This window comes from Petaurus breviceps, unplaced genomic scaffold (assembly GCF_028583685.1).
Source record: "Petaurus breviceps papuanus isolate PSGF00001 unplaced genomic scaffold, PetGlider_PUasm1.0 688, whole genome shotgun sequence".
Classification (NCBI taxonomy): domain Eukaryota; kingdom Metazoa; phylum Chordata; class Mammalia; order Diprotodontia; family Petauridae; genus Petaurus; species Petaurus breviceps.
The window spans coordinates 21076565-21100568 of record NW_027186457.1 but is presented as its reverse complement, the minus strand read 5'-3'; the positions used below and the strand labels follow the sequence as shown (position 1 = coordinate 21100568).

Sequence of the window (24004 nt, the reverse complement as noted above, 5' to 3'; positions counted from 1 at the left end):
TGTATGGGCAGATACCCTGGGGAAGCCGGGGTGCTTGCTGCTACAAATGCCCAAAGAGGGTATATAAAATAAATACAGTGATTGGGCTGGGGGGAGTAACAAATGGGGGAAACAGGAAGTGCCCCTTGAACTGAGCCTTGAAAGCAGAGGGGCTAAAGGTTTCAAAGAGGTGAAGGCAAGGAGTGAGATCTTTCTAGGTATAAGTGACAGTGGGAGATGTCATGTCATGTACAGGGAACAGTTTGGCTGGGTCATACAATGCAGGAGTAATTTATAATTAGCTTGGAGAGAGGCTGGAGTCTAATGGTGAGAAGCTTTAAATGCTCAAAAAGAATTTGCAGTTTTTCTTAGAGTACACTGCATCTCTGGAGTTTCTTGAATAACATGATTAGACTTGAGCTTTAGGAATATTCTCTCATTTTGGCAGCTTTGTGGAGAGGAGAGAAGAAGAAAGAAGACAGAGAGAGAGAGAGACAGAGAGAGAGAGAGAGAGACAGAGAGAGAGAGAGAGAGAGACAGAGAGAGAGAGACAGAGAGAGAAAGAGAGACAGAGAGAGGGACAGACAGACAGACAGACAGACAGACAGAGACAGAGAGAGAGAGAGAGACCGAGAGAGAGAGAGACAGAGAGAGACAGAGACAGAGACACATACGCACACAAAAGGCACTGACAGATAGATTGACAGAGAAACAGAGACAGAGAAAGGAGAGACAGAGACAGACTGGAAGTAGGATTAGGAAGACATTATAAATAGTCTCAAGAGAAGTGGTGGGGACCTTGGTGGTGTCTGTAATAGATGGACAGAAGGAGTAATCTACAAGAAATCTTGTGAAGGGAGAATTCATAAAATTTAGCTACTGAATGGCTACCAAAGGTGAGGGACAATATGGATTTGAGGATTCTGAGGATGCAAACCCAGCTCGTAGCCTCGACTCATTTCTCTGTGTGTGTGCACAGGTGAGAATAGAGATGCTTCTGCTACAGAATGTGCTTCTGATCGCTTTGCTTTTTTTCAATCATGTCTGTGCTCTGGAAGCTCTCTGGCTCCTGTAAAACAAGCTCTGCTCCTTTGGTAGGACTAATTCCAAGAACTTCTGTGAGGGAAACTGATTTCAAAGCCTGTCCTAGTTTTGCATAAAATGCTGGGCAGCTTTTTCCCATTTGTGCACTATATGAATTGCCTTCTGCTAAAAGGGAACTCTACATTATCTCTTTCTTCTCTCCCAGAATCTTTGAAAGTGCCCTGATTGGCACGGGGATTCTTGTGATAAAATAGCACCTTGGACTATACTAAAATGGGGTTTTATTAGCTTTTCAAAAATCAGTTTTACCTGGTACTCAATTGGTGGGTTCTATGTAAATGCAGAGAGGAAAGCAACCCTAATGTATGGCATGTTCCAAAAGTCTTAGTGCAGTTTTAAGTTAATGAGGTATCACTAGAAATGAGAATGTCCTTTATTCAGCGTGGTCATCCAGCTGTTTGGAGCACTTCTACTGATAGGTGTACTTAATAATTTTGCATGATAGTCCTGTCAAATAGCTCTATGTTTTTAAAAGTTGTATTGAACCAAATTCAACCTCCCTAGTTTTTGTTTTTGTTTTCTCCATGAGAGTAGTGGGGAGAATGTTAGACTTGCAAGTCAGGAGAAATGGATTCAAATTCAGCTTAACACACTGATTTAGCTGTGTGATCACGGGCATGTCACTTGTTCTCTCAGTCAGTCTTCCCAGCTGTAAAATGGGAATGATGAGGGATAGCTCCCTCTAGGTTCAGCAGGAACCCTGATCTTATCTAAGACCAGAAAACCTGCAATAGCCTCTGGAAAGAATTCAAGGTCTCAGGCTTAATTGGAGTGAGAGTTGTAGAAGTTTATTGTTATGCTTCTATGAGAAGTGGGCAAGAGTCCTTTAGGGAACCTGCAAGTGAGAGGGGTACAGACTTTTACTTTTAAAGAGAAAGGCTGCCATTGTCAGGGCTGACCGGATGGAGGGAAGGGACCTCAGTGCATAGATAAAGGTTAGAGCTGACTGAAAGGAACTTGTGACTTTAGTGCATAGATAGTTTAGATGAGATTTGGGCCAGACCAGAGGAGACATGAAGAGATTAAGTAAGAACAAAGGAGTCACAAGTTGTTGCCTAGGCCAAGTGCGGATTGGGGGAAGGGGTAGAGTTTGAGGGTGGGAAAGGGATTTCACAGATTACAATTTTACTATACAAATTGCAGTTACAATTGTACAAACTGGTTTTACAAATTGGTTTTACAAATTGATTTAGACCCCAGGTCTAAATCATTCCCCTCTTAAACAGATGGGGCCCAAATTCATTTGGGACAGGGACAACAGTCTCATCTTCTTGAGCTGCTTCCAGCTGGGAAGGGATGTAGAGCTGTCCCTGCCTCTCAGGGTCCCATCGTTCAAGGGGCGGGGTTGGTGGCCAATGTCCGGAATTTGGCCGATGCCAGATCCAAGGGGTGAGGGGTAGCGACTTCGGTAACGGTTGATATCCAGCCTGTGCAATCAACTGAAAATGGAAAGCACTGAGTCTAGAAGAGACAAACTTAGCAAGGAGGTTAAGGAGACTATGATTAGGAGTGGGACCAGGAAAGGAGCCAGTATAGGGAAAAGCCAGGACCACCATGAGGAAGAGGAGGAACCTGGTGCACTAAGGGCTTCATGAATTTCTTCCATCCAATTGGCCTTTTCCAGTATATTTTTGGTGTGGAGTTCTACCTGTCGAGAATTATTGATATACATGCGGCAGGAGGTATTAGCTAGGGCACAAACACCCCCACTAGAGGCCAGCAGATAATCTAAGGCTATGCGATTGTCCAGGATCACATTGGCCAGGGAATCCAGAGACTGCTGGATTTCCCGAAGGCTAAATGCAGTCTCGGTTGCCAAGGCATGAGATATTTTGATCCCTTTTGAAGATACCAAAGAACATTGCCCCCAAAACCCCATTTAACTCGTTTTAAAGGAGAAGTGTGGGCTTAGTGATGTTATAAATAGCCAGAGGGGGTGTGAGAAATCCCAGGGAGCACACACCCCAGAATTCACACCCTCTGACCCACCCATCCCACAAACAAAGGAATATCCTTGGGGAGCACAAATGGGGCCAGTTCATAGTAGGCCTTGGACATGGAGTCTCCATGGGCCAGTTAGATTGCATGACAATGTTCCCGGCAGACGAGTCACCTGCAAGTGAAAGGTGCTGAGCCTAAAAGACACAAATATAGCAAAAAGATTAAACAAACAAGGGCCAAAAAGGAATAAGAGAAAACTGACCAGAAGTGGGGTGAGTATGGGCTAGTATAACCCATTACTCAGACTATTTCTGTACCACCTTTCTCACAAGTGAGAAAGTGTTTTTCAAATCCTAGAGCTTCCTGTCGCTCTTGTGGTAAGTTACTGTTACCCAGGATCCGGCTACACAATCTTTCACGTGGAAGCCTTTGGATATTTGGAGATGGCTGTTACGTTCACTCTGGAACTGAGTAGGATCTTGGTCCACACTTGGGACAAACACTTTCAAAGGGAGTGTAGAAACGCAACAAACAGAGGAGCAGTTGGAGTCAGCCCCAGTCCCAGGCTTTGAGTTCCCTTCTCACTTTTCTCCTTTCAGCTCTTAGCCTTCTCCCCCCACCCCCAAGCCCTTTGGCCTCACTTGGATCGTCCTTATTCCTGAGGTGGGGGGGGGGAGGGAGGAGCCAATGAGAAGGGGGCCTTTGCTGATGGCATTGTCCCACACCATGGGGCAGCCAGCACATGATGCCATCAAGGAACAGGTCTGGGGAGAGGATAGTTAACTACTTCCCTTCACACACAACCAATTCCAGTGAAACTGGCCCAAGTATCTACTGTACTAGATGGAAGCTACTTAACTTCTTGGGCCTCAGTTTTCTCATCTGTAAAATGGGCTGGGGGGGTGTTGCCCTGAATCCTATGAGCACGATTTAACCCAGGACCTAAGTAAATCGGTGACACTAACTCAGTGCGCGTGATATTTGTTACAAGTGGATTTTTTGGTCTTTTCTTTTTACATAGTGTCTGAGAACAGGAGGATGTAAGAGATAGCAAAGCAGCCCTACAAACAAGCCCTCCAACTTTATCTCATGATTTCAGCAATGTGAGCGTCTTGTCTTTGCTGGCGCCTCCTAAACAGAAGAATGCGGTCGATCTTCTTGGTAAGTGATCAGATTTATGGAGATGAGCCTGCCAGGAAGAAGACAACTTAGAAATTCTCTGGGCAGTTCTCCGGGATGCAGTCTGCAGGCTCTTTATGTCCTTATTCTGCTCCCAGCCTTCAAGACAGCATTGCTGGGAGGGGAGAATGTCCAGAAGTTCTGCCCTAAGAGCCCTGCCGAGGCTCCAGTGGGGAGAGCAATGGCCGCTGGGGTTTCATTTCTCATTTTCTCGTTACTTTCTGCCTGCCTATTAGCAGGATGTGCAATGACCACCCTAGTCAACAGTGCATTCCTTGCAGCCCTGGCTAATGTCCTTGTCTTCCTCCCTGAGACATGGGATTAGAGGAGTCACAGATGACCCCAGAAGCCTGGTGCTTGGGAGTACTCATAGATGGTGGGGACATGGTGAGTAAATGAACTGAATATGTCCCGTTCATGTTTCCCCATCAGGAGGTCTTAGGCTTCTGCCCTTTGCATTTCATCGACATTTTGACATTCGGGGACCTGAGCTGAGTGGTAGCACAGGGAGGTGGGAAGCGTGTGCTATACCTGGAGACCTGGTTCACATTCCATCTCACCCACTTCCTAGCTGTGTGACCTTTGGCAAATCACTCACTCACTTCATGACTCAGTTTCCACATTTGTAAAATGGTCAGGTGGGACTTGATCACCTCTAGGAACCCTTCTGGCTTGAAACCAGTGATCCTACAATTCTGGAATATATTCATTGCTCGCAGGAATCCCTTTCTGGCCTGCTAAAAAAGTCTTTGCAGTAAATTCGTGTGTTCCTTGCCAGTCTGTCAATACAGAGTAAGTGCCTTCTATGCATCAAGCATTCTGCTGAGCACTGGGGGTACAAAGAAAGGCAAAAGATAGTCCTTGACCTTAAGGGGCTGACAGTCCAGTAATCTAATATCCATGGGTAAAATCATCATCCCAGCCTTGGCTATTGATTCTTTTGTCCAATTAGATTGTTTACCATCTCCCATTAGTAAGACTACAGATTATATTATTTTACCATGAAATAAAGCCTTTAAAAATACCAGTATTCTTTTTAGTTACAAAATGAGTTAAAAATACCAAAGACAATTTACTTCCATCATATGAATTGCTTTTGACTGCCTTAGAAGAAATCCACACATCCATTGCTATAGAGAGGGCATGGGGACTTTTCCACAGGGATATTGAAAGCCCTTTATGGTTTTGTTTTGTTTTTAGCACCACAGACCTAGAAATAGCTTCGTACTTAGCTATCAGGAAGAATTAATTGAAATGAGAAACCACCAGATGGTCTGTGTCTTATCTCCAACATTTACAGCCTCCATCTATAGACCTCTTGATTAAAAAGTTGACAGGAGGGCATCCTTGATCCAGGTACAAAAATTGTTAGTGACAGCCCTGCCCCGGCCTTTGGTTCATATGCATCACTTTGGACAGAACATTAATAGTTAAGGAAATTAAAGAAAATAGAATTGAGTCCAGCTTTCCTCTAGGCTAAACAGGAAGAAACTTTTTAGGTTCACTCTGTTTCTGCACATTGGAAAGAGACTGACAGTTCAATTGGTGAGTGAGTTGTAAGATCCTGCCTCTTTTCAGTCCTGTATTTGTTCACACAAGTCCAAATAAACTTTATAACTAACCCACAGGAGAGCTGTCCCTTGTACAAAATAGTTCGTCTTATTTTTTAATTTATTAATTTATTATTAATTAATAATATAAATTAATTATTGATTTATTATTTAATTTATTAATGCCTTAGTTGGGGAGGTCTCCTGTGTCTATAGCACACTTCCTCCTTGCCCTCTTGCCAGCTCAAAGGGGCAGCTGTTGTCTCCCAAAAGTTTGCATTATGTTTATAGTTGTTTAGTTGTTTAGTCCTGTCCAACTCCTTACGACCCCAGTTGGGGTTTCTTAGCAGAGATACTGGAATGAATTGCCATTTCCTTCTCCAGCTCATTTTATAGATGAGGAAATGAGGCAAACAGGATGAAATGACTTGTCCAGAGTCACAAAACTAGTGAGTGTCTGAGATCAGATCTGAACTCAGGAAGATGAGTCTTTCTGACTCCAGGCTTGGCACTATCCACTGTGCCACCCAGCTGCCCTGCTATTTATTATCACTGCCATTTTGTAGGTAAGGGAACTAAAGCACATAGAATGACTTGCCCATGGTCACATAGCTAGTTAGCTTCTGAGTTGGAATTTGAACTCAGGGCTTCTGGACCCAAAGACTGGTGTATTTTCCATTATATGCCACCTAGTTGCCACAATTCTTTGAAATATTGTATCTCATCACTTGATAAGTGAGGAAGACCTAAGAGCTTTTCGTGGGAATAGTTAGTGTGGATCTTACATGAAGGAGAGGCTTGTTCTGAGACCAAAGTGAAACTTGTCATGGATTGTTGGAACTGAAGGGACTTTGGAAATCCACTTGTTCATTGCACTAATTTTAAAGCAGAGAAGGGTCAGATAGTTTGTTTTGAGGCACAGAGCTAGTACCGTGTTTCCCCGATAATAAGACACTGTCTTATTAAATTTTTTGGACAGAAAAACACCAGAGGGCTTATTTTCAGGGGAGGGCTTATTTTAATGAACATTGACAGCAATTTTAATAAACAGGTAAATGTGAACAAAAAAATGTACCTTTATTCAATAATGATCATGTCATCTTCTTCAACAACATCGTCATAAGTGTCCATACCCTGAATTCCGTCCTGGATGTCTTGCGCCTCCATTTCCTTCAGAAGAAGTGGACCCAATCTGTCATGTCCAGCAATATAGCTCTTTTTAAATGAATATGTCTTGTCCAGGTAACTTGCTCGTAGTGCCTTGGCGACACAGCTGTCAGTAATTTTATCCCATGACTTCTTCACCCAAGTCACGACTTCTTGCAGACAGGGCTTCACAAAGTTTCCACGCTCATTTTTTTCCATTCTATTTTCAATGTAGTCATTGACTTCCATGCGCAAATGGTCCTTGAATGGCTTGTTTATTGCAATATCAAGGGTCTGGAGATAGGCAGTCATTCCTGCAGGAATTATTACTTGATCTATTCTTCTCTCTGCAAGGAAGTTCTTCATTTCTTTAGCGCGGTGAGTGCTGGCTGAATCCCAGACTATCAGACCTCTTTGGTTACCTCGCATAACAAGTAGCAGCATTAAATCAACCCACTTTCTTATAACGGCTTGTGTACACCAGGCTTTTTCGGTTTCAAGAACGTAAATGCCAGATACATGTTCAATCTTATCTTTCTTGCCCTTACTGATGATTAGAGCTGTGGCTTTCTTTCCATCCAAATGAATTGCCAGAACACAGGTGACCCGTGCATTTTCATAGCCAGTGGTGGGAATGTAGATTGACGTTGCACCCCTGTGATGAATTGTTGTTTGAGATCCTTGTCCCATAAACACTGCAGTTTCATCCATAGCAATCATATTGCAGGTTTGGTACTTGGAAATGTCAATCCTATCAATAAAGGACTTGAATGCAAGTGCACGTTTAATAACTTCAGCATCTTCCAGCTTAAACAGTGTTGTTGATCTTCTTAGGGGCAGTTCATACCGTTGAAGGAAACCATCCAACCAGTGCTGTGATGCTTTGAATCCTTCTGAGACCATTTCAAACTCTGGTGCCATTGAAAGGGCAAATGCTTGAATATCAGCCCTGCACACAACCAAGGCCTTTGCTCTCCTGTCAGCAATCCATTCACCAATGAGGATCTCCAAGTCAGGATATAAGGGCTGCCGACCTGATCCAGACCTGCACTTTTTCCCTTTTCCCTCATCCACCTGTTGATTGAGGTTATTATAATCTGCTCTCCATTTTCTGACCATTCGAAGATCCAAAAGTTTTTCTTTACAGAAAACTGCAAGATTCTTGCCATGTGACTCCTCTACAATTGCTTTCTTATACTCAACAGTATACGGTAGCTCTTCCTTTTTTGTATTCATGTCTGGGGGTCAAAACAGACAGAATAAGAAAATTATGACCATCAGTCCTTCTTTTCACTCCATCATGCCCCCTGAGTTCTTCTTTTTTCCTCCATCATGCCCTTTTTATCCTCCATCATGCCCCCTCACTCCCGCTTACATACCGGGTTTTTATGTTGTCCTGCCTCAGCTCTCCTCCGCGGCACTGCTCTCAATGGCACCAGCAAGCAAATCACTGGGGAAGAACAGGATGACGCGCTCACTGCTGCAGCTCTGATTGGATGCAGCTCGGAGCGCGGCGTGCGTTTCACCCGGGGGGGGGGGATGGTGCATACAGAGGGTACTGTAATGTAGCGTGTAGCGCAGGGGATCACCTTCACTACAGTAGCAATCTCAATAGGGCTTATTTTCGGGGGAGGGCTTATTTTAGAGAAATCTTACACAGTAAGGGGAGGGCTTATTTTCGGGATAGGTCTTATTATCGGGGAAACACGGTAAGTAGCCAACCTAGGACTTGAACCAGGGCCTTCTGGCTCCAGGGCCAGTGTGTTTTGCCAGAGTAGACTGTACTATAAACCAGTGGTGTCAAACTCAAGTCAAAATAGATGGATTCCTGTGGGTACATATTGAAAACCTCATATTAGAAAACCACAAATTTACATTGTCTATGTTGCATTGTGTTTTTACTTATTTTGTTAAATATTTCCCAATTGTATTTTAGTCTAATTTGAGTTGAACTCAGGAGTGGGCAACAAGTTTGATTCCTCAGCTCTATACTACACTGCTCCTCAGAGGAAAGCGGGCAGAGATAGATGTTCAGAGAGAGGATGTGTGTATGTGTGTGGAGTGGTGGGAGAAGAAGAGGGAGAAGGAAAAATAAATGGAGATGAAGAGACAGACAGAAAAACAGAGAGGGAGGGAAAGGAGAGAGAGAAAGGAAAGGAGAAGAGAGGAGAGAGAGAGAGAAAGAGAGAGAGAGAGAGAGAGAGAGAGAGAGAGAGAGAGAGAGAGAGAGAGAGAGAGAGAGAGAGAGAGAGAACAGAGGGAGGGAGATAGAAAAGCAAAGGAAAAGAAAGAGAGAAACTGACATTAGCAAAGAATTGCCTTTCAGAAGCAGGGCTTTTTCTTTTGTTATGTTTTGTTTTGTAGCCATTTCACAAGATTTCAGACCTAGCATCCCTTGGGGGGGGGAGGGAGAGATTCAAGAGAAAGGGCTAAAGATGTGTACATTAAAAAGCTCTGGGGACAGGAAAGCATGGATGTGTCATGCATGGAACTCTGGATTTTCTAGCTGAGTTGATATCAGTATTAGCCATTCAATAAATTAGAGAGGTAAAAGTAGTATAAAATCTTTCAATGACAAAAGAGAATTTCTTCTTACGAGACTTTGACAGGTCTCATTAACAAACCCAAAGAGCCAACAATTAGGCAACTTAAAAAAAAGGCTTTTATTCACTTGTTTTCTTTCCTCAATTCCATCCCCATGCCCACCCCCACTCTCAAACTCTCATAACAAATGTAATAAATATACAGTCAAGCAAAGCCCATTCCTGCCTTGCCTTAATGATACAAATGTGTCTCATTCTGTATTATGAGTCTTTGCGCCTTTCTCAGGAAGTGAGGAGCTCACTGGTACTTTGGAATTGCTGGTCACTGCAATGATCAAAGTTCTTAAGTCTTTCCAAGTTGTTTATCTTGACAATGTTGTTATTGTCTAAATTGTTCTCCTGGTTCTACCCATCTCATTCTGCATCATTTCAGAAAAGTCTTCTCAGGCTTCTATGAAACTATATCTTTGATCATTTCTTACAGCACAGTAGTATACCTTGACATTGATATACGATAATTTGTTCAGACTTTCCCCAACTGATAGCCACTCCCTTAGTTAGTTAGCTCTTTGCCACTACAAAAAGAACTCATACAATTTTTTTTTTATAAGTGGGTCTCTTTTTCTTTCTTTGATATCTTTTGAGTAAGGGACTAGTAGTGGTGTTGCTGGATGAAAGTGTATGCACAGGTTGGTAACTTTGGGACCTTCTTTCCAAATTGCTTTCCAGAATTCCTGGACCAATTTACAGTTCTACCAACAGTGACTTAACACACTCTTGTCTTCTTCTAGCTTCTCCAACATTGTCATCTTCCTCTTTTGTCATCTCTGCCAATCTGATGGGTGGATGTGAGGTGTGACCTTAGAGAGTTCCTTTAATTTGCATTTCTCTAATTATTAGTGATTTGGAACATTTTTCATATAGCTGTTGATAACTTGGATTTATTTCTTTGAAAACTGACTGATCATATACTTGGGTCATTCATCAACCGGGAAATGGCTCTCATTCTTATAAATTTAAATCCGTTCATTTTGTATAATAATAATAGCTAGTATTTTTTTTGAAGCTTTTTTATTTTTTTGAAGGGGGGAAGGTAGGGCAATTGGGGTTAAGTGACTTGCCCAAGGTCACATGGCTAGTTTTTGTATTAAGTGTCTGAGGTCGAATTTGAACTTAGGTCCTCCTGACTCCAGGGCTAGTGCTCTATTCACTGTGTCACCCAGCCACCCCCTATAGCTAGTATTTATATAACTCTTTAAGATGGCAAAAGTATTATATATAATTATATAATCATTATACTCAGAAATGTGATCTTTATCAGAGAAACTTGATACAAAGATTTTTTCAATGGGGCAATCTTTGAATGGTACAAAATTAGAAAGAAGTTGAAATTCTGTTAGTATTTTTGCAAGATTAAATCTTAGCTATATCAATCCGTCACCAATAATTTATTAAATAACTGCTGAGTTCTAGACACTGTTAAAAAGCTGGAGATAACAAAGACAAAAGCCCATGCAAAGTCCCAGGGAGAGGAGATGGAACATCTCATAGTAGGTAAGACAGCATGGTTGAATGATACTTAGATAGTGGAAGGAAGTAATGCAAAGAAGGGGTCAGGTTGTGAAGACTTTTAAATGTCAAATGAAGAAGTCTTTGACCCTAGAGGTAATAGGAAGCTACTGGAGTTTATTGAGTAGTGTGGTGACATGGAGAGACCAGATTTTTAGCAAAATCACATTTTGACAGCTGTGAGAAGGATGGTCCAGAGTGAGGAGGGATTTTTGAGGCAAGATGGCCAATCATAAGACTTACTGCAATAGTCCAGGCAAGAGATATGAGATGGAAATGACAAGATTTGGTCGCTGACTGATCCAGGGTGAGTGAGAGTGATGAATAGGGGATGGTGCCAAGGTTAAGAACCCAGGTGACTTGTTCTTTCAGCAGTATTGGGGAACTTCAGAAGAAAAGTCATTTTCACAGTAAAGGTAATTAGTTTCATTTGGACAAATTGAATTGGAGATGCCTATGGAACAGCCTGTCTGAAATATTTAATGAGCATTTTGATACTGGCTTGGAGTAAAGGAGAGAGACTATGACTGGATAAATAGATTTGGGGCTCATCTGCATAGAGATAATAATTGAATCTACAAGAGTTGATGAAATCACTCAATGAGATAGTACACAGAGAAAAAAGAAGAGAATTCAGGAGAGAACCTGATTAGTCCATTTTTCAATTGAAGCCAGCCCATAAAGATTGATTCTTGGTCATCAAATCCATCAGGATCGGGATTGGAAAACTGCATGGTCATTTTTTAATTTATATCCAGTCCTTCCATTTCTCAGGGTGCAGTGAATGGCCTCTGACCAAGTTCCTGACACAATGCTAGCTTAAGATCCAAAGGATGCTTGGTGAGCCTGGGATTTTGACATTCTAGGCTTGAGTCATTTCTCTTTGAGATTGTATTTGAAAGGATTAGCTCTTTTCATGGCACATGCAAAGTCTGAGAACCTGCCTCCAATCCCAGTTCTGTCATTTATTATCTTTGTCACCTTGGGAGAGTTACATAACATCTTTGAACCTCAGTTTCCTCATCTGTAATCTCATCCAGCTCTACATCTAAGAGCCTATGATCCCAAGCTTTAATCGAGGTGACATTCCTGTCTAGAAAGCCAGCCTGTGCTCTCAAACAGGGTACCCTTACTAGCCATCAGAGTCAGAATACTCGGACACCTACAGGGTGTGGGAGCCAAGAGAAATCACTTTAACTCTCAGTTTTTTAATCTGCAAATTGTGGATGGCAAGCCTTTTTTTCCCTACCTTCTGGGGTTGTACCTGAGGAAAGCACTTCATAAGCTTTAACTCTATCTAAATGGAGCCTGGAAAAGGGGTTCAAATCTTGGCTTTGCCCTCTGGTAACTGAGGTCTCGTTATGTCTCTGTAAAATGGAGAGGTTGGGTCAGTAAATAAACATTTATTAAGCAGCTGCTGCCCACCAAACACTATGCTAAGCACCAAGGATACACAGAAAGGTTAATAATAATACACCTGCTCTCAAGGAGCTCAGTCTAACGGGGAAGACAGTGTTCAAACAGGTTTGAACCAGCAAGGTATAGATGGGATAAAGTGGAGACCACCGACCAAGGGAAGGCACCTAAATTAAAGGAGATCTAGCTGATACTTGAAGGAAGCCAGGGAACCCCAGAGACAGAGAAGAGGTGGGAGAGAACTGCAGGCATTTCTAATTCCTATCATTTTCTCATGTGAATTATTATAAGAGCCGACATTGATAAAGTGGGCCAAAGTTCACGAAGTGCTTTGCAGAAATCATCTTATTTGATCCACGCAAGAGGCCTGTGAAGTAAGCACAACTGGTATTGTTATCTCTAATTACATATGAGGCTCATAAGGAATAGCCCAATGGCCACCCAGCTTGGCACGCTTGAGAGGCAGGCTTTGGGGCTTGTTATTTGCTCTTTCCACCTAACACAGAAAGCAGCCACTCCCTGCATGGGATAGGCTGTCACCCCCTCCACTGTGGAAGGCATCAGCATCCACCAGCAGCGTACAGGGGCTTGAGCCCCTAGCCCAGTGCCATCCATCCCTCCCAGGGTATCTGGGGGATGAGATCCCTGTGATTATGCTAATATGCAGCACTGTGTGCTGCAGAGTGGCATCCTGGTGGGGGGAGGGAGCATGGGCATTGTGCTAACCCACTTTCCTGCCTTTCCACTCCCCACCCACTGGGGAAGGTCTTCCTTTCTGAGACACCTGCTTCCTCGCCCAGTTAACTTGCACTTTGGCCCTGAGCTCCCTAAGAAGGTCCAGAAAGGCCCAGGGAAGAGAGAGAGAGAAGACTGGAGAAGAGCCGCTGAGAACATCGTTCTCAGGAAGGAGCTTAGAAGCCATTTGATTCAGGCCTCTCATTATACAGATGGGTAAACTGAGGCCCAACCCAATGGAGGCTTTGCCCAACGTCACCCAAGTAAAAAGCAGAGCCAAGATTTAGACCAGTGATCCTCTAGGTTTTGTCTTCCTGCTGTTGGGTGCCCAAAGGGATGCTGTTTCTTCCTAGTGCAGAGTTTGTCAGAGAGAATATTCATTTGTCTGCAGGGAACCCAGAACAGTGAAGTTGGTCAGAGGTTGTTGGCTAGGGCCGGGAAGCAGAGCTGCTGAGCTGAGTACGGGACCTCCGGGGTGTGTTTTCAGGTCAGATCCACCTCCTTGCCACATCGGTGTTTAGTGGAGTCCAATGAGCTCTAGGCATTTCAGCCCTAGAAAGATGCCCACTGAGTTAAAAGTGCAGCTTTACAGGCAGTCCTGTCTCTGGAATGGTGTAGGCTATGCAGGTACTGTGCCCAGTCCCTTGTGCCAGAAGAGAGGTCTGAGTCAGGAATGCCTTCCCTAACAGCTTTGGATTTCTATCAACCACTGGAGATGGGGAGCAGGTGGGGAGAGTCTCTGTTTAGTGGTGTGCTAGAGCAAGCTTGAACTAAGGCTGATGAGAGCTGGCCGTTAAATCATCAGGGAGACAAGAGCTCATTATGAAATTATTGGTGCAAACATTTACACTTCAGAAACTGGCAAATGTTGCAGGGTCCCTTGTTTACTGCCATGGAAGCCATGCTTGTTTTTTCTAATGACCTTTGTTTCTCCATGAAAACATAGTCAAAGCAAATGCTTCAGATTCGGCAAATGTATATTGTCTAGATTTAAGAAAATGATGAGAAAAAATATTAACAATACAGATCACACCTAAAAGTGTGATGTGTGCACATTTTCAATATCAAACATTTACCATCACAACCCTGGTTCTGTTCTGCTCTTACTGGGTGGATGAAAAGATGAATGGGTGTGTATTCTAAGGGGGATCTTGCTTTAAATGCATCAGGAACCAGCTGTAATCGCAGCTCTCTTTCAATGCCTTGTCATGTTATGAAAATAACCCCTGGATGTCAGAGGCCACATCAGAGAGGCACAAGTTCAGGAGATCCTTCTGGAAAGGACTGGAAGGATAATTGCGTGCGTGCGTGCGTGTGTGTGTGTGTGTGTGTGTGTGTGTGAGCAAGGGCCAGATTTGTGAAATACATCAGGAGAGGCCTGTCATGTCACTACCAGGGTGGCCACTATCCATAGATTTTGTGTTTTGGCCAAAACGGTTGGCCAGTCTGTCTGCCAAAGTGAAGAAGGATGTGTCCTGGCCCAGTAGAGACAGTGTTCTTCTTGATGAAATCATGGAGTGTTTGAAGGGATGAGCACTAATTACAGGAGCCCTGCAGGAGGTATTAATATTATTTCCATTTTACATTTGAGGAAACTGAGGCAGAGAGAAGTTACATACTTGTCCAGGGTCACACAGCTAGTTAGTGTCTGAGGCTGGATTTGAACTCCCGGCTTCCTGACTCCAGGTCCTGTTCTCCATCTGCTGAGTGGTTCAATTGCTTCGGTTGTGTCAGACTCGGTTTTTTGTAATGAAATTTTGTTGTTGCTGTTTAGTCATTTCAATCATTACACCATTTGGGGTTTTCTTGGGAAAGACACTGGAGTTGTTTGCCATTTCCTTTTCCAGCTTATTTTATTTATAAGGAAACTGAGGCAATGAGGGTTAAGTGACTTGCCCATGGTCATCCAGCTGGTAAATGTCTGAGGTTAGATTTGAATTCAGATCCTCCTGCCTCCAGACCCAGGCACTTTACCCACTGTGCCAATAAATATTTATTGACTTGATTTGATTTGGTGTATCCTTAAGGGAAGAGGGGGAATCTCATCTCAACTTAAGAAATCCTCAGAGAAGCTGCCTCCCCCTCTGTCTCCCAGTGATGGACCTCTTCAGACCCAGCTGCTCTGCTCCTCAGAGGACGGGGCCCTGCCACTGGGCCGGACACGGATCTGTATCATTTCCTCTCTTGGCATATTTGGTCACATTCATTTTCTGCTCTTCTTCTTCCTCCTCCTCTTTTACACTGCTTTTTTCCCCTGCTCTCTTAAAACACTGCAAAAGATTTGCAAAAGGAAGAACCCAGCTGCATTGCATCCAGTGCTCAGTGTTCCTGACCCTTAGTTGCTTTGTATATTCATAAAAGCAGGGGTCAGCTAGATGGCCTAGTGGCTAGAGCCTTGGGGCTGGAGTCAGGAAGACCTGAGTTCAAATTTAGCCTCAGACACATACTAGCTGTGTGTCCCTGGGCAAGTCACTTAACCTCTGTTTGCTTTAGTCTACCGGAGAAGGAAATGGCAAACCACTCCAAAAAGCAAAAACAAAACCCCCAAGAACAGTATTGGTGTGCCATGGTCCATGACTGAGCAGCAACATTCATTAAAGCCCATTTCATAAGCAATTTTAGTTTAGAAGTAGGCAGAAATGTTTTTTTCTCACCGACTCATTCATGTTCTTAGGTAACAGATGGAATGCATCTGGGAATCCTCTTCAGCCTGTGCTCAGAGGCTTTGGAGCCAAGAGGGGTTCTGAGAAAACTTGTCACTTAATCCTCCTCGAGCTCCTTGTACCTCCAATGGGGGCCCTTTGAGAGATGGTGTAAGATGCTAAATGACAGATTCCCACACAGAGTGACAACGACTGAAGGAAAGAGAAGATGCTGTGAAGGAGGAGCTGGGCCAGAGGAGGGAATTCAGGGTCCCTTGTTTACTGCCATGGAAGCCATGCTTGTTTGTTCTAATGGCCTGTGTTTCTTCATGAAAACATAGTCAAAGCAAATACTTGGAGAAAGCATCACATTTAGATGAAATATATGATCCTGTGTGTGGGGGGAGTTTGGTAAATGTTTAACTACCAGGTCTCAAAAAATGAACTTGTGACAGTTTTAATTTTAAACCACACTATTAACATTTTTTCCGTCATTTATATAGAGAAGCTGTCATGTGTGAGTAATGGGGAATCTTCAATTCCATTTGCTTGCTATATGCTATATCTATATAGTATAGTTCAAAGAACACTGGTTTCTAAGTCCAGAGGCCCAATATGATTCTAGCCTTTACAGTTGTTAGCTTAATTATGGGTAAATCATTAAGTTCTCTGAACTCCAGTTTCTTCATGTAGGAAATAGTGACAACATGACTTCACAGCTTGGTATAATTAGACTCCTGGCCCGGAGGCAGGGGGCCTGTGTCCACATTCTGCCTTTGATGATTACTGACTGTGTGACCTTGGCCAAGTTCCTTGTCTTTTTGAATCTCCTTTTCCTCATCAGTTGTGATAGACTAGATTGACTCTGAAACTCCCTTCAATTTTAGATTCATGACCCTATGATGGCACTTGGACTTTCTAACTTTCAGAGCTGATCTGAGGACAAGAACATGTAAGTTATTCTTAAGGAATAAGAGGCAGTGGGACCTAATGGCTAGTGATGGACTTGGAATCAGAAGGACCCCGTTTCAGGTGCCAGCTCTCACATACCCGGTTTGCAGTGAAGGCTTTTTCTCATTTTGTCACATTCACCACAGGAGGTCACTGTTGCCCTCCTTCTCTACAAAATCGTTACCACAGGGAAAAGAACGTATGCCCAGTTTTCAATGAAATTCTCTGGTGCCACATTTTCTACACGTAGAAAATTGTCTCCGAAAGCTCAGGACTGTAAATGTTATTGCTATCCATATTAAGTGGTGAACAGAGAAGCTGTCACGTGTGAGTGATGGAGAACCTTCACTGCCATTTGCTTGCTATATGATCTTGGGCAGTGTGACCTTGGTCAAGTCAGTGGCTTCCCAGAGATTCAGCAAAACAAGGGGCTAGTTTTAGGCAGATGGTCCCAAAGGTCCTTCATGCTTGAACACTCTGGGCAGAGGTTTTTAAAGCACATGTTCTGTTACAAAAATACAAACCTTGGGGCAGCTAGGTGTTGCAGCGAATAGAGCACTGGCCTTGGAGTCAGGAGGACCTGAGTTCAAATTTGGCCTCGGACACTTAACACAAAAACTAGCTTGTGACCTTGGGCAAGTCACTTAGCCCCAATTGCCCTCCAAAAAGCAAAAAAGAAAAGAAAAATACAAACCTGGTGAGAAATACAAAGGAAAGAAAACCTTTCAGTGAATCAAGTGAATAAACAATGGGCTTGGAATGTGGATGGAGATGATGCCAGCAGGAGCTCCCAGCTCTGATTCTGGAGTGGCATGGGATGCCCTGAAGGGGTGGGGGCAGGGGGTGCTTCAGGATAGTGCAAAGAGAGCCCTGGATTCCTATGGGGTTTGTCAACTCTGATGAGGGAGAAAAAAGTTACTGAACTTTGTTTCAGCATCAATTTCATCACCTGTAAAATGAAATGGTTGGATGATATGACATCATTTGTCCCTTCCAGCCCTACAAACTATAGGGACTACATGTATGTATACATACATGTACACACACTGTTTTCATACTATATGTACTATACGTAGTATACGCTCTAAATGCCATATGTGCTATGTATACTATACTATATGCTCCCCTACTCTATGTACTGTGTGCTTTACATATTATATGTCAACATAGACTATACCAAGGGCTCCCAAACTCTGTAAGCCAGAGCTTTATTTTTCTAGATTTGCGCCGTGCTTGGCTTTCAGGTTGTGGCTCTGCCCCTTGATGTGGGTAAATGACTGTCCTCTCAGGTGCCAAGTTTTTAGATCAGTAAAAGGAAGGAGCTCAGAGGGCTGCTCCAGCTCTAAGCTGGGAGCTCCTGCCGGCATTATTTCCATCCGCATTTCACTGTGTTGTTCTAAAGCCCATCATTTATTCACTTAATTCACGGAAAGCTCATCTTTGCTTTGTACTTTTCACCAGATTTTTTTTCTAACACTCCATGTGTTGCAACAGAAGCCTCCGAAGGTTGGAAGTCACAGGCTTACTGAGACCGACTACTGAGCAGTTCCCTATTCCCAGGGGCCAGAGGACCCTCTGGCCTCTATCATGTTGGGATGTGAAATTGGTCTGTTGGTCTGAGCTAAGCAGTGACATAGTCTTTATTTTCTACACAGATCAATAGACAGGTCCTGAAATGATTGAGAAGAAAGTTCTGAATAGAGACGATATGTCTTCCATAATTAAGAAAGGGCTAGAAGGAAAGAAGACTTGGGAAGGAAAGAACAATTGTTTGAATTTTAGAATTAAAAAAAAATTAGTTCTTTTTTTAAGAAAGAGAATTTGGTGAAATCTATTCATTTTATACCTGGTATTAGGCAGCTTGTCCACTTAAAAGTTTCTGCAAAAATGCAATAAAAATAATGGATTTTTTCCCCATCTTATTGTATTCACAGATCTCTGAGTATTTACCAAGATAGTATCTCAAATACAAAAAACCCCTTTCCTGGATGAAATCCACAGGCAGCAGGTCCCCTAATTCAGTTCTTGTATGTTTGCCTGTCGGCAACATAGTGATGATCATGCCTAGACAAGGCCAACATAATCCCTCAAAATATAAACCCAGATCAAAGAAAAGCAACTTTATCTCCCTGATACAAAACAAACCCCAACAAAGCATCTGTCTGCATCGCCTAATGTCCCATAGCTATCAGTTTGTTAATGCCTGAGCCTCAAATGTCATCACAGAGCTAGAAATTAAAGGTGCATTTTAACCCAGGTGTTCCTGAAAACAAGCTCAGGGCTCTGTCTCCCACACAGTCACGTGTCTGTAAAAAATAAATGGGCCTTCAGGTTACTGGAGCCTCTTACTGGAGGGTACTGGATAGAGGGCAAGCTTGGACTCAAATCAAATCTTCCCCCCCCCCCCCCACCACATGCATATATAAATAAAGTATGTACTTATAGAAGCATTGCTGAGTCACTTAATTTTTCAGAGCCCTAGGCCACTAAGATTCATAATTACTGAGGTGCTGCCACCTACATCCATAGATTGAGTTTCTACAAGCAATTTCCATACACCAATAGGCTGACATAATAGCATCCTAAGTAGAAAGGATTGGTATTACTCTTCTCAGGACTATCATGCCAAGTTATTTCTCTCAGATTAAGGTTTTTGCTTATTTCTTTCAAATGTTTGGCAGATTTTAGTTTCTTGAAGACAGCCACGGTGACACTTTTCATCTCTGCATTTTTGGCACCTTGCATGTTGCCTCGAACACGGTGGTCACTTTGCAAATGTTTGCTGCGGCATGAATCCTCATTCTCACTTTCTCCTGCCTCATGCAGGAACTATCACAAAAATGTGAGGCTGTGGGGGTCAGTGTGAAGGTCCCCCTCAGGCTGTACCCTGGTCCATGACACTCTACCCTATTTAGGTGGGTATGAGCAGCCTTCAGACGTTCTGCAGCTTTCAGCTGACTGTTGCATTCTGTACAGCCTTCTGTCGTAAGTGCTAGTGGCCTGAAACCCGTGGGGAAGGTTAATAATTGCTTATTTTCACATTCCTCAGTGGTCTGAGTCAGCTCAGAAGACATGGGCTCTTTGGACAATAGACCCATGTAGACTTTGTCTGTTTCTGTGTACCAGCAGAGAAGCAGATGTACACTCCAAAAGCCCCATCAGCCCTACTGGTCATTAGAGCCATAGTTCATTGGCTGGATCTTAGAAACTACAGTTCTGCACTTTGCGTCAACCTATGGTTGACTTGGACAAACAACCAAAATGCTGCCCAACCAGTTTCTTTGAATCCAGTTTTGGTTGTAGGTTTTCTTTCAGTTCTGTGTATTTGCATCCTAATCTTCTGCTTCGGGGTGAGACTCAGCATTGCAGATGTAAGTTTTTCCATTCTGCTCCCTATTTTCACTGTGCAGGACATACATTCTACTCTCATAATTCCCGTTTCCCTTTTAAACCATTTCAGAAACAGCCTGCTGTGTGGTCCCATGTTCTCCTCAGATTCCTCAGCATCCTTGGTCTCATCAAGTATTGGATCATTTCCCTTCATTTCCCAGTATTTATTCACAGATGCCTGAATTTGTTTACTAGATCTGGAAGCTATTATTTCCTTCTCTTGCTGCTGTTTTTCCTGTTAATTTACCTGTTTATGTTTAAGGTCTCTGAGATCTTTCTCTTCCTAGAGTCTTTGGTACTTTCAGTCTCTCCATCCCCTCACCCCCTGTCATTTTCCTTATCATTCGCTTCTGACTCCCTTCGCTCTGCTTGTGGTTTCCTTGGGGGCTGAATCTAAGCCTCTTTCTACACTGGGCATTCACAGTTCATCAGCTTAGGTCTCTGTTCCAACTCTGTGGTCAGTCCCAGTCCCAGCTGGATGCTAGGCTCTTCCCCCAGGCTTGGTGGAGTAGTGCACAGCTTCTTATATGCATAGCGCACTGTCCCGCTGGCCTGCCCCACTCCTTCTGCTCCTTAGTTCTCTGGCCTGACTCCAGCAATTCAGAGCTTGCCTTTTCTGTGGTGGTAGAGGCTGGTTTCCCTGGCACCTGCAGAGGTTGTCTTTGGCAGAACTTGCATTTCTGAGCATCCATTTGGGAGTTTCTGGGTTTCAGTTTCTAGGAGGCTTTTGCCCATGAAGAGATATGGCCACACTGGCTGTTGAGACCTGAGTAAACTTCCACAGCCTGGAACTGGGCCCTCTTCCACACTAGAAAGAGGGACGTAGGACCAGGGTGTAGGGCTGTAAGCCTATGTCACATCCTTGGGTCTGTCATGTTAGACAGTTTGATAGGTGTGACATAATACCTCAGAGTTGTTTTAACTTGCATTTCTCTAATCAAGAGTGCTTTAGAGCATTTTAATGTGGCCATTGATAGTTTTGATTTATTCTGAAAGCTGCCTAGTCATATCCTTTGACCATTTATCAACTGGGGAATGACTTTTATCCTTATAATTTTAAGAAATATATCTCTTTATCAGACAAATTTGCAGTAATTCCCTCCCCCACTTTCCTGTTTAACTTTTAATTTTGGCTGCATTGGTTTTATTTGTATTCATGTAACCAAAATTTTCTATCTAATTCCCATGATCCTCTCTATCTTTTGTTTGGTCAGAAACTCTTTCCTTATCCATAGATATGACATGTAAGATTATCCCTATTCCTCTAATTATGGTATCATCCTTTATGTCTGAATCATTTATCCATTTTGTCCTTAATATATGGTGTGAGATGTTGGTCTATTTCTAGTTTTGGCCAAACTGCTTTCTGGTTTTCCTAGAAATTTTTGGCAAAAGTCTCAAAGCTTGGATCTTTGGGTTTTATCAAACAATAGATTACTATAAGGTCATTTACCACTATGTATCTAATCTATTCTTTTGATCCCTCATTCTGTGGTTTAGCCAATTCCTTATTGTTTTGATGATTATCACTTTGCAACATAGTCTGAAAATTGGTACTTCCTTCACATTATAAAAATTTGATTCCCTTGATGTAATCGAACTTATATTTTGTCATTTTTCCCTAGCTCCACAAAATAATTCTTTGGCAATTTGATTGGTATGCCAGTGAATAAGTAAGTTTATTTGGGTATAATTGTCATTTTTATTAAACTGACAGCCTCAGTGTTTTGTAATTTATTTTTATTTAAGTTATGTTTATTTGTGTGAAAAGTGTTTTGTAATTGTGTTCACATAGTCCCTGGCTTTCTCTTGGCAGGTGGAGGAAAGAGGAATTAAAGCTGTGATGAGCCCTTTGAAATATTCAACTACCATGGCCCGAGAGTCACCACCTTTGGAAAGTTCCTCATCCCCAGTAAGCTCTCCATGAAGTCCTTGGCACAAGCCCTTCTGGGACTTAGGTCCAGTTAAAAATATGTGTTAGAAAATTAGTTTTAAAAAAGAAAAATAATAAAATTAAAGTGTCCTTTGAGAGTGTGTTTTTTCTTAAACTTTAAGAAATGCTTGTCAATAGTGACTATAAGTTTAACTTTGTTTTGTAGATACAACCCTATTTTTGAGATCTAGAGGTATAAGCCAAGCTTGTTTCTTCAAATATGATTATAAAACCAGACCCCTCATACTACCCATACTACCCTATACTACCTAGAACAGGGGGATAATAGACATTTATGCCTTTTGGAATGCTTGCCTGATTCCCTACAAGTGAGCAAATGAAGGGTTTGCACAGACTTGTGAGGGAGGAAATGTAACACAAATGGCATTATTTGATGCCTTGTGGTAATTTTCTTTGCATTTTTTGTGATGGGCCTTTTGACTCTACCGTAATCTATGATGTCTCCATTTTTTCCTTTGGTTTCAGTACCTAAAGTAAGGAAAAGAAGAAAAATAATCAATACATTAGTAATGGTCCTGTTAGCTTTACTAGGGATACTTCCTGACATCCCTCCCCAATGAGAAATGTCAAAACGTATAAAGAGAAATGGTTTTGGAGAAGTTCTTTTTCCAGTTAAGTGATATGCTTTTATTTTGTATAGAAACAAGATTGTCTCTGGAGGAGCCCATTTTTTTAAGCCTCTTTCATTAGGGTGGTATACCAATCATTATGATGAGGGGCATAAAAAGATAAAATTGAGAAGATGGAACCCATGGAGGTACATCTTGGTTTGGTGAAAAGAGAGAAGGGAATAAGCATTTATATGGTGCCTTCAGTGTTCTGGGTACTGTGGTAAAGCTCTTATCACAAATATCTCATTTGATCCTCAGAACAACCCGGGGGGTTGCGTGCTTTTATGATCCCCATTTTGCAGTTGAGGAAACTGAGGCAAACAGAGGTTAGGTGACTTGCCCATTGTCACACAGCTCAGTGTTCAAGGCCATATTTGAACTCAGGTTCTGTCCACTGTACTTCCAATGGTTTGGTAGAAGGGCCTTAAGCTGAGAAGCTAAAGTTCCAGATTGTAGTCTTGGTTCTGATACTGACTAGTTTAGTGACCATCGTACTCTACCACATTTTACAAACAAAGAAGCTGGGGCTGTGGAGTTTAAATGACTGGCTAGTCAGTGGCTAAACAATGATCAGATTTACAAGGACAGCCACAGACAACTAGGGCTGAACAAGCAGAGCTTTGTCTCAGGGGACCACAATGAAGAAGGTACTGAGAACATTTACTGTTCTTCACCAGGTAGAACCAACCAAGCCGAGCACCTAGCATTCCAGAGAAAATCTTAAACTCTAAACAGTCATTACTGATTTACTTGCTACTCAAGCTTTATTAATCACTAACTTTCTCTTTAAAATTGCTATTTTGGGCTTTTATATCTCATACATTTCTGAATCTGCCCTGCCCCTTCATACCTGAAGCCATTCTTTTGATGGCTAAGTAAAAATCACTATTACAGTGAGTGACCTCATCTGACAACATGTGAAACAATTTGCCCCAGTTACCTCCCACCTCTCTGCCAAGAGGAGTATATGTTATTATCTGTCTACTGGGACCAATTAGAGCTTTGGTAATTACTTAGGATACAGTTTCTTTATTTGCATTATTGTCATCATTGTAGATACTGTTCCTTTGGGTCTGATCATTTCACACAGCATCAATTCATCTCTCCCCATATTTCTCCAAATACTTCTTGTGATCCTGCACAATTATATTCCATTACATTTATTATATTTATATTATATATAATATATTATTACATTTATATGTGACAGTTCGTTCAACCAATACCCAATTGATGGATGCCCACTTTCCCCCCAGTTCTTTGGTAACACACTATAGTGCCAATGCGATATTTA

General features: G+C 42.5%; 1 protein-coding gene and 1 long non-coding RNA gene across 2 annotated transcripts in view; both read left to right on the top strand.

Annotated features, from left to right (window-relative positions):
• Positions 1 to 22174, top strand: part of LOC138174281 (uncharacterized) — a 23741-nt gene extending 1567 nt beyond the window's left edge. The window contains exons 2-3 of the long non-coding RNA XR_011171661.1: positions 4046 to 4185; positions 21962 to 22174. This is a non-coding gene — a long non-coding RNA (uncharacterized lncRNA). The remainder of the gene's footprint in view (positions 1 to 4045; positions 4186 to 21961) is intronic.
• The window catches only part of TM4SF1 (transmembrane 4 L six family member 1), a 301142-nt gene that overhangs the window by 89700 nt on the left and 187438 nt on the right, over positions 1 to 24004 (top strand). The gene's annotated exons all lie outside the window — the stretch shown is intronic.